The sequence below is a fragment of the Leucopleurus acutus genome (genome assembly GCF_964270905.1).
Source record: "Leucopleurus acutus genome assembly, chromosome: 6".
NCBI classification, from domain to species: domain Eukaryota; kingdom Metazoa; phylum Chordata; class Mammalia; order Artiodactyla; family Delphinidae; genus Leucopleurus; species Leucopleurus acutus.
In genome coordinates this window covers 72,571,784-72,589,947 of record NC_139149.1, presented here as the reverse complement: position 1 = coordinate 72,589,947, position 18,164 = coordinate 72,571,784, and the positions used below count along the sequence as shown (strand labels likewise).

Here is an 18,164-nt window from a genome sequence, read left to right as displayed (position 1 = left end):
AAATATTTTTACATATTTACATTTCCACTATTCTTTTTAAAATTAATTAATTTGTTTATTTATTTTGGCTGCATTGGGTCTTCATTGCTGCATGTGGGCTTTCTCTAGTTGCAGCAAGCAGGGGCTACTCTTCATTGTGGTGCACGGGCTTCTCACTGCAGTGGCTTCTCTTGTTGCGGAGCAGGGGCTCTAGGCATGTGAGCTTCAGTAGTTGCAGCACGTGGGCTCAGTAGTTGTGGCATATGGGCCCTAGCATGGGCTTCAGCAGTTGCAGCACATGGGCTCAGTAGTTGTGGCGCGTGGGCTCTAGGGCATGTGGGCTTCAGCAGTTGTGGCACACGGGCTCTAGAGTGCAGGCTCAGTAGTTGTGGTGCACAGGCTTAGTTGCTCCATGGCATGGGAGATCGTCCTGGACCAGGGCTTGAAGCTGTGTCCCCTGCATTGGCAGGCAGATTCTTAACCACTGTGCCACCAGGGAACTCCCTACATTTCCACTAAACTTTATAATTATCTTTTTACTCTCCCGCTCTCTCTTATTGCTTCTCAATTTTCCTTCTCCACATCCAGTTCTCTCACTCTTCTCTCTTAGCTAGTAATAAGAATTAATATTCCCTATTATTATTTAGAGGGAGATTATTTTTCCTCTTAAAAATATAAACACAAAAGTTTAAAAAAATAATTGGTGAGTTTCTTGACTTACTTTACTTATAGAACTTTAGTCCAAACAGAGAATAAAAATCCCCTACTTAGGTTTTGATGAATTGCTAATTTCTAGAGAATGTAAATAATCTGAAATTCACTTTAGGGGAAAAAAGAAAGAAGAAGATATTTATGAAAATAGTGGGTCTTTCTTAAGCTTGCAGTTGCCCTTTTTTGGGATGGTCACAATTCCTGTGTTTGAGTTGAAGCTCTGTCAATATGCAAATGTAAGACTTTGGAGAGAAAAAATTAGTTTCAGGGCTTCAGTGTCCTCATTAAAAAACGCAGGATATTCTAGATACTTATCCCTGTAGTTTTTTGGGTTTTTTTTTTTTGTTTTTCTGCGGTACGCGGGCCTCTCACTGTTGTGGCCTCTCCTGTTGTGGAGCACAGGCTCCGGACGCGCAGGCTCAGCGGCCATGGCTCACGGGCCCAGCCGCTCTGCGGCATGTGGGATCTTCCCGGACTGGGGCACGAACCCGTGTCCCCTGCATCGGCAGGCGGACTCTCAACCACTGCACCACAGGGAAGCCCTCCCTGTAGTCTTTTATATCTCTAGCAGTATATAACTCTATGACATTGCCCTTCACTTCAGCTTTTTTAAATTTTTAAAATAAACTTAGTTTACATATGTTGTATGCTATTTGGTGTAACATGAAGATATTCGCTTTTTTCTCCTGGCATAGCTATTTCTTTTCTCTGGGATTTTTTTTTTTTTTTAAGTTTTCTTTCTCATAGTATTACAAATGACAAGAAATTAGACCTACACGGTAAACAGCTTTTAACATTTCATTCCTAGAGGAAACTTCCCTGCTTTATAAAATCATACCTAACAACCACTTCATATCCAAAAGAGAGAGAGAGTAACAAACTTTTTTATCAGTGCAATTGTCACAATCTAAAATACAGATAAATGTTGTGATTTGACATATTTGCTAACATTAAAGAATTCCACATTAAGCAGTTCTCCAGAAATATGACTTCCTGTAACAAGAGCCAAATCCAATAGATGTTTCCTGAAGGATTGGCCAATCTTTTAGTAAACATGATTAGAGTGAATAGTCTGCAACTACTTGGGGAGGCTTGTTTTTGTTGTTGTTTTGGTTGTATTTTACTGTGTTCCAATATTAATTTACTTACCAGGTTCAGAATGTTTTGCTTCATTGTTTCCCATATTTTATCATTAGTCTGGGTGTAGTTTTAGAATATAATCTGAAAATCTGACTTTTATAAAGCAAAACATCAGGCATTATTTTAAGGGCAAATAATTTTTTTGATATTTATTTATTTGTTTATTTATTTGGTTGCACCGGGTCTTAGTTGCGGCAGCCGGGCTCCTTAGTTGCGGCAGGCAGGCTCCTTAGTTGTAGCTCCCAGGCTCCTTAGTTGTGGCATGTGAACTCTTAATTGCAGCATGCATGTGGGATTTAGTTCCCTGACCAGCGTTCGAATCCAGGCCCCCTGCACTGGGAGTGTGGAGACTTATCCACTGTGGTACCAGGGAAGTCCCAAAATAATTTTAATGATAAGAAAAGGGGATTCTGACCTGAGCTTTATAGTAATGATATTATTTTCCCATCCTCCAAGCATTCTCCAATCAAAAATGCTGAAAAAGTTGGTTAATAGCCAGTTTGTGAAATAAAAACAGCAGAATAACTGTCAGGTTACATTTGGCTGCTAGAAGGCAAAATCCATAGCATGAGTAGCTTAAATATGAGGCCATTTACTAGTTCACATTATACAAAGTACAGAGCATGCTTCAAGATTTGTTAATTCAACACAGATCTAAGTGCTTTCCATCTTTTTATTTCCATCACTAACAGCAGGTCATCCTTATCTAGGGATAGTTCTCAACATTACAAGATGATTGCTTCAGTCATAGGCATCACATACAGACAAAACAAGTGGAAGGAAATATTATGTGCCCTCCCATGTGGCTCCATTTAGAATAAGGACCTTTTTCAAAAGTTCCCCAGCCCTGGAAGATAGCATACTTCCTTTCTCATCTCATTGGTCAGAGATTTATGAAATAAAAATATCTAAACCAATGTCTGTAAGGGAAATGGAATCACCATGATTAATGTAGATTAATGAAGAGTTTATTATTTATGAATTTATTCCTTAGGTGGGCATAGGCTATCCTTCCCTGAGAACTGGACATATGAACGTATTCAGTTCATGTATCAATGAAAAGTGACAGAATTGTTGTTGCATAAGCAAATGAGATGACTGAAACAACACCTTACAAAGTTTAAAAAAAAAAGACAAAAATATATCCATAATCTCACTGACCTAATTTCCCTTATTAAAGCATATTTTTCTGTATAAACACCAATTTTTGCTTAGTTTATCTTAAAGTGTACATATATTTTTGTATACAGCTTTTAAAATTCATATTACCATGATTAATCCCCTCTTAATCTTCTAGTCATTATCACTACCAATTTAACTGTGTATAATATTACACCTGGTAGATGGATGTGCTGCCATATCTAATAATTGTCAATGTTGTATACCTACATTGTTTAAAAATGTAATATTTCTATTCTTAAAAAGATTGTGCATTTAGTCATTTTCATATTTTTAAATTCCCAAGTGTCATATCAGTACCTTAAAGTATCATCTACGTTTTTTAACAAAGAAAGTACACATTTAGGAAAAATTTTTAGTCGACGATTAAATAATAAGCCACTTATATACTTCCCCTTGCCAACACTACTCAAAGTCCTGCCTTTTTTGTCCTTTGTCTCTGTCCAATTGATAAAATCCAACTCTGAATCCTTCAAAAGTTTAATTCCTGAATCTGGAGGGAAAGAGCACTGAATTTTGAAGGCACAAATTACTATGAATTTATAGTTTGGAATTCCAGCAGCCCATAATCCTTTAAGATTTTTGATACGCCATTTTATTTTACCTGGAGAAAATGGCAAACCCTCACATTTTTAAAAATCCATTATTTCTTGACATTTTGAACAGAAAATCTCAGCCTCTTCTTCACATAGAAAATTGAATCACAGCAAGAAAATCTTTAATTTTCTTTTCTTTCTTTCTTTCTTTATTTATGGCTGCGTTGGATCTTCATCGCTGCGCATGGGCTTTCTCTAGTTGTGGCAAACATGGGCTACTCTTCATTGCAGAGCATGGGCTTCTCATTACGGTGGCTTCTCTTGTCACAGAGCACGGGCTCTAGGTGTGTGGGCTTCCGTAGTTGCAGCACGTGGGCTCAGTATTTGCAGCACACGGGCTTAGTTGCTCCATGGTATGTGGGATCTTCCTGGACCAGGGCTTGAACCCATGTCCTCTGCATTGGCAGGCAGATTCTTAACCACTGCACCGCCAGGGAAGTCCGAAAATCTTCAACTTTCTGTCTACTCTTCAACAGCTCCATCATAACACACACACACACACACACACACACACACACACACACACACACACACACACACACACACCTGAAAAATGTGTCCTATTTCTCTCCCCACAGAAAAAACCTCATTTCAATGGAAGTTACTCTTTTCTTCAGGCCAAGGTTAGACCCTCTTTACTTGTGTCCAGGATCTCAGTCTCTATTTATTTTATTTTTAGCTTTTGTTTCTTCCTCTCTAGTGGCAGAATTATATTAAACTAAGCCCTCCACAAAAGTATCCCTCAAACAGCCTCTCTTACTTTCCAGCATAGATTTATAAAATGATATCCTCAATTGCTGTTTTCACAGCCTTTGTTCCAATTCCTTCCTCAGGTCACCAGTTGCTGCCCCCCCCCCCCCACTGTACCAAATTTTATTTTGCAGTGTGCAAGGGTACTGACAATGCCACTGTCACTAAACCCCATGCATGTTTTTTAACTCTTGTACTTGAACCCTCTGTGCTCTAGATATTGTCAACTTGTGCCAATGTTATGAAGTATTCACTTCCTTAGCATCTATGTCACTACAGCCTCCCAGGTTTCCTTTTGTTTCCCTGTCTATTTCTTAATCTTCTTCTTAGACCTATTTCCCTCATCCTTGTTCTCCACAGTTCACTTATAGGGTGTTCCTTCCCCATCTTCACACTCACCTTATAGAGTCACTGTCGGGATTATGTGAATTAATATTTGCACAATCATTCAGAAGAACACCTGCTTCATATCACATGCTACCTAAGTACTTGTTAATCAAATCAACCTCAGCACTCCACAGAGTAATTTTCATTTTTATCTTGATTCTCACATTTCTGTCTCTACAGAGATGTCTACCCTGAGCTCCATGTATACATATTGAGCTTCTTATTTCGTGGCTCCAATGAGTATCTTACAAATACTTAAAACTCTCCTGCTTTGGATGAAAATATTTATTTAAATCTATTATAGTTAGTAATACATAGTCATAGTAAAATTTTACCTATGATTCATACTATCTCAATAATACCAAATAGAATGCTTACTTTTTTATTGAGATATATTTGACATATAACATTGTGTGAATTTAAAGTGCATGATGTGTAGATTTGATATATTTATACATAACAATATGATTATCACCGTAGCATTGGCTAATACCTTTATCACATCACATAATTATCATTTCTTTTTTGTGGTGGGAACAATTAAGATCTAGTCTCCTAGCAACTTTGATGTTTATAATACAGTACTGTTGTCTATAATCACTATGCTGTGCATTAAATCTCCACGACTTATTTATCTACTGGCTATAAGTTTGTGCCCTTAAACAACATCTCCCCAATTTCCCCATCCCTCAGGCTCTAGTAACCACCATAGAATGCTTACTTTAGATTTATACAGATATATCACTTAGATGAAAACCAAACTACATTTTTTTCTAAATGGCGTCAAACACAAATTAAATAGACAATTTCTGGATGGTTTTATTGTTAACATTTTTTGTATTTTTCTCATTGTAGAGATGGGAAAAATGAAATTTCTAGGTACCTAGAACTTATAAGCTTATTATAGTCTTAAAGTTATAGTAAAAGAATATACTATAGATATTTTTGAATGAAAAAATTAAATTTGTATCATAAAATTATAACTAAATTGTTGCAAAATACACATAGAAAAAATTCCTTAAATACATTTACTTTTCTGTTATTGACTTTTTTAAATAAAAAGATATTGACCATTATGTCAATTATGGTGATAATAAAATATATCACATTTTAATTATGTGTCATAAAACAAGATTCATTTAGATGAAATAAACAACACATATAATAAGACCTCAAGGGCACAATTGGAACTCCTTGATAGACTATGGAGTATTATAGAGAACATACAGTCATGAGCTAAGGCAGAGACTAGAATGTAAACAACTAAGATCACTGGGTTGCGGGGGGCTGTTGGTGGTGGGATGAATTGGGAGATTGGGATTGACATGTGTACACTAATATGTATAAAATAGATAACTAATAAGAACCTGCTGTATAAAAAATAAATAAATAAATTTTTTTTAAAAAAGAACAACTAAGATCACCATCGCAGCCTCTCTAGTGAGCTCTTGTTATTTGGCCCTCTCTGGAAGTCTATACCACACCTCTCTCTGTAGACCAGCAAATCATCTGACTGTGTATATGTCTACCCCTTGGCAAGTCAGCAGTGGCCAGATGCTAATATGACTTCATTATTATCCATTCAGTAGGAGTTTGGAGAGCTGACTTTATGAGTAGAGAATATGGGCAGGTTTTCTTAGAAGTAAGGGTGGAGAAAACGAAGAAATAATTAGTTGAATACTTATTGTCATCTCTAGTAGAGGATTAAGTTATAATTGAAGTCCATTATGTTCCCTCTCATTCATACAATTTTAAATAATTTTTTTTAGTTTCAAATAATTTTAGTTTATACATTTGTTTTAAATTTCTCCAGTGACTTTTTACTTTCTTTTTTGCAGAACTCTTAATTCATTGATTTGTTCTATAAACATTTATTGAGCTCCTATTAGATACCAGAAAGAACAGATATAATTGCCGCTTTTAAGGACAGAGAAAACAGATAGTAAGCAAATGTGTTACATAGGGATAAGTGCAGTGATTTAAAAAAAACATGAAAGGAATGCAACGTAATCATGGAGCTATTTTGTCTCAGTGTTCAAGGCAGGATTCTGAAAAGACTCCATTTGTGCAGAGATTTGATACAGAACCAATATATCCATAGCATTTATGAGATTGAATCAGAGCATGACTCCAGAGGTGGAGAGGTAAGGAAGACCCTGTGAGTAGGGATTTACCACAGAATTTCCTCTCTGCTGCAGTTGGGAGTGTCTCTACATCCTTTTCCATAAGAGTAATCATAACTTCTCATTTTCCTAATATCTTGTGGCAAATGGTACATACTTAGTTTTCAGGCCCTTAGGATAATTTAATAAACTTTATTATGCAAAATTATGAAAAAAATCCAATCTTAAAATAAAACTTTTCATAGCCCAGAAAACTAACTGGCTGAGTAAAAATTATTCTCTAATTTCAAGTTATAAGGACTGACATACAGTGCAGTGCTTTCTGCTCTGGAACATATGATTTGTGATTACAGTTGAGGAATGAAGCAGAGAAGGGATTAGGCAGTGAGGGTCTGTTTTACCTGCCAAGTCTTTCCTTCCTGTTGTGAACTTTAAAAGACACCTTCCTAGAAGAGATTATACAGAACAGTTTTCTCAGAACACGTCCCCTCTTAGTAATACAACAAAAACCCAACAAAAGCACATAAATTGAGAGAACTGGATACTAAGCATCCTTATAGTATAGGTGATTCTACATTTCCTATAGGAATGTGGCAGGCCATGGCCAGTCCTGCCTCAGGCTTAATTTTTAAGCAACAGGAAATAGAACATGGTAGTCTGTAATTGTGCGGAAAGAAAAGAATCGGCTTACACATTAAAAAGCAAACTCTAGGGCTGATGTATCTCTTCCCACAGCCTAATGACAAAAGGGAAGTGACCCTTGCTTCTGAAACAAATCTACTCACCAAGTTTAGAGATACTTTCTTAAGAAACTAGGAGGGCTCCTGCTATGAACTGAATTGTTCTCCTACCCCAAATTCATATGTTGAAACCATAATCCCCCATATGATTGTATTCGGACATAAGACTTTTAGGAGATAATTAATGTTAAAATGAGGTCATAAGAGTGGTGTCCTAATCTGACAGGATTGGTGACCTTATAGAAGAGGAAGGGAGAGAGATCCTTCTCTCTATATATGCACACACAAAAGAAAGGCCACTTGAGGACATAGAGAGAAGGTGGTTCCTGCAAGCCAAGAAGAAAGCTCTCTCCAGGAGCCTGATTCTGCCAATGCCTTGGTCTTGGACTTCCCTCCAGAACTGTGAGAAATTTGTTTCTGTTGTTTAAGCCATCTAGTTCATGGTATCATCTTATGGCAGCCATAGTAGACTAAGATAGCTCCTGTGAGCTTTATCCACAAAATCACTTGTATCCTTACCTGACAAAGATCCATTTCAAGCCGTGTTGGCTTGTTGGAAGTGATAGGAAAGAAAAACTACCTTGAACGAGGTCTAATTCAGCATTCTTGCCAGACCTCAAACCTGGACTAGGTCATTGATGATTGCCTACCTTAAGCATTGAGGCTCTTTCACTCATTTTTTACTAGCTGGCCTATCAACATAAACTTCCTTTATAATATTGCATGCTCAGAGTTCCAAAAAACTTACGCTGCCAACATGCTTTGGAGCATGGTTCCATTCTATGATGACTGCCTTAATCAAATCTGTAGTGTCTTTTTCAAATTTTGACTTAACCATTTTTATTACAACAAATCACACTAATCAATCCATAGAGGAATGTGTAAATATAATTTTTAATAATATTTAAATTTTCTTTTACCAAAACTTCTTTTTAATTTGACAGTATAAAGCAATAACTAAGGCATTTGCTTTAGAATTAGTACATCTGCACAACCACTTGCAAGCTGTTTTCTTAGAAAAGTTATTTTATCATTTTGAACCACTATTTGTTTTCTCTATCAAATGAGGATAAGTTAACAACATTATCTTAGACAGAGTGTGAAATATAAATGAGAAAGAAATAATAATTAAGGCTCATTATTGGAAACTGCTTTTCACATTATGATTTATTATCATTAAAGTGACAAACTGTAATTTCACCACCCCATGGTAAAAACAAAAAATAAGGTGGCTTAAAAGCAGGCATCTAGAGAGAAAATCTAAACAAAGACTTAATCTACAATATGAAAATTAATCCCAGATATTTCAAGAGCTGACTATAATTACATGTTTGAAATGGGGCTTAAATAAAATAGGAATTTGCTCTTTTCAACTCTAGTCTTTAGCCAAGATTTTTTAAAATGCGTGTATATGTGGTTTCTATTTCTTCTAAAGTTTGGGAAAAAAAGAGAAAATATGTTACTTAACAGATTTTTCAAGTACCTCTTTTAGATGTTCCCTTGTGTAGACTTCTTCTAATCTGTTCATTCAGGCTTTGACTGATGGGTGAACTTCTGTATCCTCTTCCCAGGTATGAGAGGCAAACACCTAAGTTTTCTAAGGTTTATGACCTATTCCCTTCTCTAATATGGTTCTCTAAGGCTTGGGCCAAAAACCAGCTACCCATATATATGGATAGAGTGATGTGGAAATATTTACACAGTAATAAATATAATTACTAATGAAGTGTAGAGCTAAAGCTAGGAATAGAAAACATTTCGGCAACTTACTGAATCAAAAATTACAGTAATGATCACAGTAAAAACTTATATTGGTCAGTTAATTGTACTTGTAGGATTAGCAAACCAGAGAAATCAATTATTTTGAGAAATCAATTTTTATCCCGTAGTTCCCACGGTGATATTGCCTAATCATCGTCTTCAAGTCACAATAAAGGTATATCGCAAAAAGAAATAAACAGAGAGAGACTAAGTGATAAGAGAGACTAAGAGATAAGTGATTAATACATTTAATTATAGTTTCCTGCATTGGATTTGGTCTCTATTCCACAAATCTTGTTTATTTCAACGGTGCTTTGAGATCCTATCCTGCCTCTGTCACTTACTAGCCACCTGGGCATATGAGGTTGGAAAACAAACCATGCATCTCTAATATAAATTCAGTATACCTGCCCCACTGGCTACACAGCATTATTATCAAGATTCAGTAACCTGGGGCTTCTCTGGTGGCGCAGTGGTTAAGAATCGGCCTGCCAATGCAGGGGTCACGTGTTCGAGCCCTGGACCGGGAAGATCCCACATGCTGCGGAGCAAATAAGACCATGCACCACAACTACTGAGCCTGCGCTCTAGAGCCCGTGAGCCACAATTACTGAGCCCATGTGCCACAACTACTGAAGCCCACGTACCTAGAGCCCGTGCTCTGCAACAAGAGAACCCACCACAATGAGAAGCCTGTGCACCGCAACAAAGAGCAGCCCCCTCTCGCCGCAACTTGAGAAAGCCCGCACCCAGCAACAAAGACCCAACACAGCCAAAAATTTAAATAAATTAAAAAGAAAAGATACAGTAACCTAATAGGTAAGAAACCACTTCAAAAAATAATGAATCATTACAAAATACAAATGTTTTATAATGATATATCTTTGTACTTCTATTATCATTCTTAAAATAAATGTGGTGAATATACCATACAGCCAGAGCCTCAGGAAATTTGATCTTAATTTTAATTGTAGGTCATAGATAAATAATCCTGATACCAAAATAATGCTTATAGTGATGACTCAATGCCTCAGTAATGTGAGATCCCGGGGGGAGTTAATAAAGAGATAAGGCTCTGTACTGACTTGTTAGAATTTGCTATGTGGCAAACGTGCAGTTACACAGCCTTAGATCTCTCTTGGGAAACTGCCCAAACATTTGTATTTCCACAATGTATTTATTTAGAAAAATACTCTCTTCCTGAGAAAAATCTGGCTCTCAAATCTCTCACTGAGATTATGCAATTTCAGTAACTCTATTCGGGAACAAGTGTTGGAAGTCTAGTGAGAAATATATTTAACAAAAATCCATTTCCAGACTCTAATTGTTGTGAATATTCGGGAATTTTCAGTTGAAAATACTACTTATAAAAAATGAACTTCAAAACATTTTTTTAAAAAAATAGAAAACTGTAAGAATACCGATAGGGCTTTTTGTCTTCCTCCCCTTACTGTAGATTTATTCTCATGTTACCTTTCTTCATTCATTATCCTTGTTGTTAGGGCACTGCAAGCTCACCCAAAATGAGAAACAGCCAAGAAAGCACGAAGGTTAGAGATAAAGACAGGCACTAGGTTTTAGTGGGCAGCCCCCCCAGGGTTCAGCCAAATTGAGTGGAGGGAAGTATTAAACACCAAGAGGATAACAACATTGCCACTGCTGAGCAGAAAATTGGAATTATTTTTCAAGTTACATTTTTTCCTTTTTTTCTGGTTGTCAGGTTTTGTCTCTCCTGTCTTTCATTGCTACGCTGCAAATAAATAAGCAGCCAACATGAAATTTCTTTTAGACGTGGCAAAGTACTCATTGAACTTAGAGATTAATAGTAAAATTTTAAAAAAGAAAAAGTTTAGTGATATGTTATAAGGAAAATCTGAACTAGGAAGTTTAAATTATATAAGCACCATGATGATAATATACACGTAAACACAACATGTGATTTTTCCAGATAAATTTATAAGATGATAAAATAACAAGCGTGTACCCCAAAACTAATGATAAAATAGAGTAATAACTGCCTACATGTTATATGCCTTTCCCAAAATGATGTATTAGAAATTTAATGCTGGGGACTTCCCTGGTGGTGCAGTGGTTAAGAATCTGCCTGCCAATGCAGGGGACACGGGTTTGATCCCTGGTCCAGGAAGATCCCAAGTGCAGCGGAGCAACTAAGCCCATGCTCCACAACTACTGAGCCTGTACTCTAGAGCCCATGAGCCACAACTACTAAAGCCCATGCGCTCTAGGGCCCGCATGCCACAACTACTGAGCCCACATGCTGCGATTACTGAAGCCTGCACGCCTAGAGCCCGTGCTCCGCAACAAGAGAAGCTGCCTCAATGAGAAAGCCTGCGCACTGCAACGAAGAGTAGCCCCCGCTCGCAGCAACTAGAGAAAGCCCGCACGCAGCAACGAAGACCCAACACAGCCAAAATTAAAAAAAAAAAAAAAAAAAGAAAGAAATTTAATGCTATCCTTCCAGCCTACTATTGGTCTCTTCCATCACCTGTGAGCTTTTTGCTCTGAATCCTGCCACAAGTTCTCATCCACATCAACATCCATTGCCATTTCCTTTGAGTTGTTCTCACCAAAGCCAAATTGCCAACATATTTCTAGTTCCAATGGACTTGGATTCTTAGAAAAACATTCATTTTACATTAAGATCTGTACTGCCTCATCTTACAACTTGTAGCCCAAGAAACCTCCCATACCTAACCAAATTATCACAAAAATGTCTCTCAGTTTGGGCCTAAGGTCTTTACAAATCAGTGCTATATTTTCAATTGTTTAGATTTTCAAAGAGTCTGAGATGACATTCTCAACAAAGAATAAGCTCAATATAGCTCAACAAAGAATAAGCAAAATATTTTGCTTCCGTTTTTACAGTACACCCAAAATGATGTCAAGGATTACTTAAAATGATTATAATAGCTAAAATTTATTGTATTAGTCATCAATCTAATGACCTTTCCATTTAATCCTCACACCCTCTGAAATAGGTTTTAGTAAAATACCCAGTCTATAAATGAGTAAATAGAGGCAAAGAGAGGATAAATATATTGTCAAATTCACATAAGTAGTAAGGTACAGAACTGGTATTTGAAGTTTTACAGTCTGTACTAGGTTACTAGAATTGCCATAAACAAAGTATGACAGACTGGGTAGCTTAAACAACAGAAATGTATTTCCTTTCAGTTCTGGAGGCTAGAGTTTGAGATCAAGGTGTCAACAGGATTTATTTCTTCTAAGGCCTCTCTCCTGGGTTTATAGGTAGTCAGTCTTTCTCTGTGTCTGCTTTCTCTTTTTTTTAATAAAGACACCAGTCATAAGACCCACCCCAATGACTTCATTTATCCTTAATTATCTATTCAAAGGCCTTGTCTCCAAATACAGTCACATTCCGATGTACTGGGGGTTAAGATGTTAACATATGAATTTGGAGAGGATACAGTTCAGCTCATATCACAGTGTTAATCCAGATCCCTCCTCTTAACCACTAAACATGCAAAAGGAAGGGAGGGATGGAGGAGAAAAGGAAGGGAGGAAGGGGCGAGGGAGGGAGGGAGGGAGAGAGATGTTACTTAGGGCATTACTTGGATTGATTTAATGGCTCTTGGTTTCCATATGGGATATAGCCACCTCTACCACAGTAATATACTTGTCAAGCAAACCAGAATAACCTTGAAGGCAGCTGGAGGTAGGGTGCTTTCTAGACAATGCTGAGACAGATTGACCAGTTCTTGGGACAGCAGCTTGGTATGGTGATGTGACCTTGAGCTCTGAAATTACACAGATATAGGTGCAAATATTAGCTCAGTTTCATTCTACTTGGAAAAATTATATTCCCTTTCTGAGCTTCAGTTTTCTTAACATGGGTGTAATATTTCATATAGGATAGGATTTTTAAGAGTATTATAGTTGATATGAAGTTCATAGATGAGCTCATATCCTCAACAAGTGAAAACCTCAAAGTTCTTCATTTTTCCTTTCCATTTTTGCTCCTCACTTACTAGATTCACACAGACCACTTGCCTTTCTTTCACATACCCTCTCAAGAATATTAATATCATAAATAAATAGTGAAGTAATAAATAATACATTTCTTTCACCTAATTACCTCTTTTCTAAGCACACCTTTCTTTAGTCATCTCTCCTACACACTCACCATCTCTTTTGATTGGATTTAAGTAATCACCATGTCTTCTTTCTTTGAGTTGCAAATTACCTATCACTTAAGCAAAATTTTACAAATAGAAATCTACTCTATTCATTTTACATTTTCTTTGAAAATTTTCTTTTTAAACAAATTTTTCAATTAAAATATTTTATACTTCCAGAAAAGTGGAATAAGCAATACAAAAGACACAATTAGAAAAATAAATGTGGATAAATGGACATTCCATCACATTGATTCTAATGTCTTTATTTTTTGGTGGGATTGGTAGAAATAAATAAAACTGTATGGATATATCTAATGATCCATACTGTAACCTAATTTTAATTCACAAAGTTTATCCATATTAATTCATTTATTTATCCTTATGTCAGTCATTATTTTGGGTATTGAACATAGAATTGTGAATGTTATGCTAAGAATGGAAAATGCTTTAGTGATGAAGAGACAGTGACTATGTATGCAAATAAATATGTAAGTGGTGATAAGTGCTATTCCAAAAACAAAGCAAGTCATTACTTTTAGGAATGTAAAATGGTGCAGCTGCTTTGGAAAACAGTTTGGCAGTTCCTCAAATGACTAAACAGAACTATCATATGATCCAATAATTTCATTCCTAGGTATATACCTAAAAGGAATAAAAACATATATCCTCACAAAAACTCGTGCACAGATGTTAATAGCAGCATTATTCATAATATCCAAAAAGTAGTAACAGCACAAATGTTCATTAAATGATGAATGGATAAATAAATTGTGGTATATTTACAGAATACTTTTAGCAATAAAAAGAAATTAAGTACTAGGACTTCCCTGGTGGCACAGTGATTAAGAATCTGCCTGCCAATGCAGGGGACACGGGTTCGAGCCCTGGTTTGGGAAGATTCCACATGCCGCTGAGCAACTAAGCCCGTGTGCCACAACTACTGAGCCTGCGCTCTAGAGCCCACAAGCCACAACTAATGAGCCCGTGTGCTGCAATTACTGAAGCCCACACGCCTTAGAGCCCGTGCTCAGCAACAAGAGAAGCCACCACAATAAGCCCGTGCATCACAACAAAGAGTAACCCCCACTCACTGCAACTAGAGAAAGCCTGCACGCAGCAACAAAGACCCAACACAGCCGAAAATAAATAAAGTAAATAAAGTTTTAAAAAAAGAAATTAAGTACTGATATAAGCTACGGTATGGGTTAACCTTGTAAACATTATGCTAAATGAAAGAAGCCAGACTCAAAGCCATTTATATGAAATGTCTAGAATTAGGTGATATATAGAAACAAATTATATTAATGGTTTCCTAGGAACGTGAGGATGGGAAAATTGCTGGGGGTGATGGCTAAAGGGTGGGGAATTTCCTTATAGGGTAATGAAAATATTCTAAAATTGATTGTGGTGATGTTTATACAACTCTGTGGATATAGTTATAGCTATTAAAACATTTTTTTAATTGAAATTATCAAAATTAAAAGTTTGTGCTTATCAAAAGATACATATAAAATTGAAGAGATAAGATAGACCAAGATAGAATATTTATATGTATTTGGCAAAGAACTTATATCCATAATATATGAAGAGCTCCTACAATTCAATAATGAAAAGACAAAAAAATCTTTAAAAAAAAACCCTCAAGTTATTGAGATAGAGAGTAATAGAGGAACTGGTGATTGTTGCTTTTTAAATATGGTGCTCAAAGAAGATCTTTTGGAGAGAGGATACCTGACAAGTGTCCTAACTAAAAGAAGGGAGTCTGTCATTCCAGGATCTTGTAGAAGAGTGCCCCCATGACAGGAAATAACAAATTTAAAGTACTAAACCTAGAATGAATATGCTATGTTCAAGAATCAACAGCTTCAGCGGAGCCAAGGGATTAGTAGGCAGTATCCATAAAGCTGAGTAATTACAGAAAAGACTGACAGGAAATAAAGTTGAAAGGGGAGCTGGGAATGACATATTGGACACCTTTTCCCTTGTCAAAATGATCCTCCCTAATGATGATGATGATGATGGGGCTACAGCAAAATATTTCCTATCTCCTGCCTTGTGTCTTTAACTGCCCTTATACTGTTCCACTTAGAAAACATAACCTCAAATGTAATCTGTCCTGACCGAATTTGTCCCTAATATGTACACCAATCAATATTTACATTAATTTACCAAGTTGTGTGACTAGCACACAACAGTTCACTCAGGATATACTTGAATCCTCTGACCTTCATATTCTGTATCTATTCAATGACTCAGTTTTATCAATACTAACTCAAAATACCTGTCCCTTTCTCTGTAGTTCCACTGATAACTCCCTTTTCATAATTTCAATCTGATCTGCAACATTCTAGCTGTTAATTCCACTTATAATTTTTCCCTCTCAACATCTTTCCATACATGCTGGATTTTATTAATGCACAAAGCATATCATACTTTTTAATATTTTTCTAGCTCAGAAAACCTACTGACTTTTTCTTGACTTTTTCTTATCTGTAATATTATCTCTCAAGATATTTTCCAAAAATATTTTATGGGAAAATAGTCCCTTGACATATAAATTTGGAAATGCAGTTACTATATCTCCCATAGAAGATACTATTGCACATTACCACATTAAGCATTCTTTAAAAGTCCTAGAGTTAAGAAACCTATATAAATTTTTAAACTTAGATATAAATATATATTAATCTATGAACACTTTTTAAATATAATAACTAATAACATCTTGCTGAACTGGTATTCGAGGAACATACCTTGACTAAAAAGGTTAAAATTGATGCTGCAAATTACCATTAAAGTGACTATAAAATGTAAGTTATATGACATAACTGTGTTATTCCGCAAAGTGAGGAAAATGTGTTAGTTCAAATGCATAAATTTTTAGAACTGAAATGTAATTTAAGGCCAATCTAGCCCAAGTCAAGCATTTTATGAATCAGGTTCAGAAACGTAAATTTCCGAAGGTTACTTAGGTTGCTGGTAGAGCTGAGATTAGGATTTCTAGTTTATTGCCCTAATGTATAAATACTATTTTTATTCAAGGTAAATAATTTAACATATATTTATCGTCCACTACTATGTGCCTGGTATATGCAAAGATATTCTCACAATTCATCTTGGCACTTAACATTGCATTTGTATTTAATTCAATTGGTTGAGCATAAATTCCTTAAGGGTCAAGGCTTTCTCTAGATTTTTAAATCTCCCTTTGTGACTAACATATTATTATGCACAACTAGTCACTGACTCAACACATTCATGTAATATATTCTTGCTTAAATAACTTCTGATGACAGATCATAAATTAAAGAGGATTTAGCAAGAGTGAAGCCCTCTTCCTGGTTCATAGCTGGTGCCTTCTTGCTGTGTCCTTACATGATGGAAGGTACAAGGGACCTCTGTGGGATCTCTTTTATAAGAACACATCCCATCCCTCATGATCTAATCCCTTCTGAAAGGTCCTGCTTCCTAATACCATCACCTTTGGGAGTTAGAATTCTATATAAGGACTTGGGGGAACACAAACATTCAGACCATAGCATAATCCCACCAACAGTGTTAAAGGTCCACATCCTCACCAACATTTTGTATTGTCAGTTTTTACTAATTTTAGTTGTGGTATCTCATAACAGTGCTGATTTGTATTTTTTGATGAGTAATGATGTTGAGCATCTTTTAATATGCTTATTGGCTGTATATATATAATCTATTGAAAAGTGCCTGTACAATCTTCAATGCTTTCTTTTTTTTTTTTTTTTTTGCGGTACGCGGGCCTCTCACTGTTGTGGCCTCTCCCTTTGCGGAGCACAGGCTCCAGACGCGCAGGCTCAGCGGCCATGGCTCACGGGCCCAGCCGCTCGGCGGCATGTGGGATCTTCCCTGAACGGGGCACAAACCCGTGTCCCCTGCATCGGCAGGCGGACTCCCAACCACTGCGCCACCAGGGAAGCCCTGATTCATTTTTAATTGCATATTTATTTGTAGTTCTTTATACATTTTCAATATATAATCTTAAGATATGTGAATTTCAAATACTTCCTTACAACTTGCCTTTTCAGTATCTTAAGGGTGCTTCCTTTGTTGAACAGTTCTTGATTTTAATGAAATCCAATTATCAGTATTTTATTTTTAATTGGTGCTGTCTATATCTTGATTCAAAAATGCTTGCCAACCTCATCATGAATATATTCTCATATGTTTTTTCTCCTAAAATTTAATGTTTTATCTTTCACATTTAGATGGTTGAATTCTCTTGAATCAATTTTTGTGTATGATACCAGGTTGGGTAATACATATTTTTAATGGGGCCAGCTATTTAAGACAATAGAGTACAGAAAGGTACAAGGATGTGTAAGAAGTGTGTTAATCACTAGATAGCTTCAGGTCAGGTTTGTTATCTTGTTTGTCATTTTACAATGTAATTATGCGTTTTGAAATTTAAAAATAAGTTCATTACAATAATATATAATTACATCAGTTCACTCTAGTTGATCTCCACAAATTACAGTTTTATGAATGTTATAACAAGTTGTACTATTTTTTCAGTGGCACGCACACCCAAATCAGTCTTGTACACTGCTCTTAGAAATTGAAATATTTAGTGGTTTCGGTCACTTTTCAGAGGCAACACTGTGGAGA

The 18,164-nt window shown here is 36.2% G+C and overlaps 1 protein-coding gene across 3 annotated transcripts in view; it reads left to right on the top strand.

Annotated features, from left to right (window-relative positions):
- TFPI (tissue factor pathway inhibitor) overlaps window positions 1-18,164 on the top strand; it is a 68,800-nt gene that overhangs the window by 10,947 nt on the left and 39,689 nt on the right. The window contains exon 2 of one of the 3 annotated variants that reach the window (XM_082840645.1): window positions 7,832-8,007. The exons of the other annotated variants lie outside the window; for them this stretch is intronic. The gene's annotated coding sequence lies outside the window, so the exon portion shown is untranslated. The remainder of the gene's footprint in view (window positions 1-7,831; window positions 8,008-18,164) is intronic. 3 annotated transcript variants of the gene reach the window in all.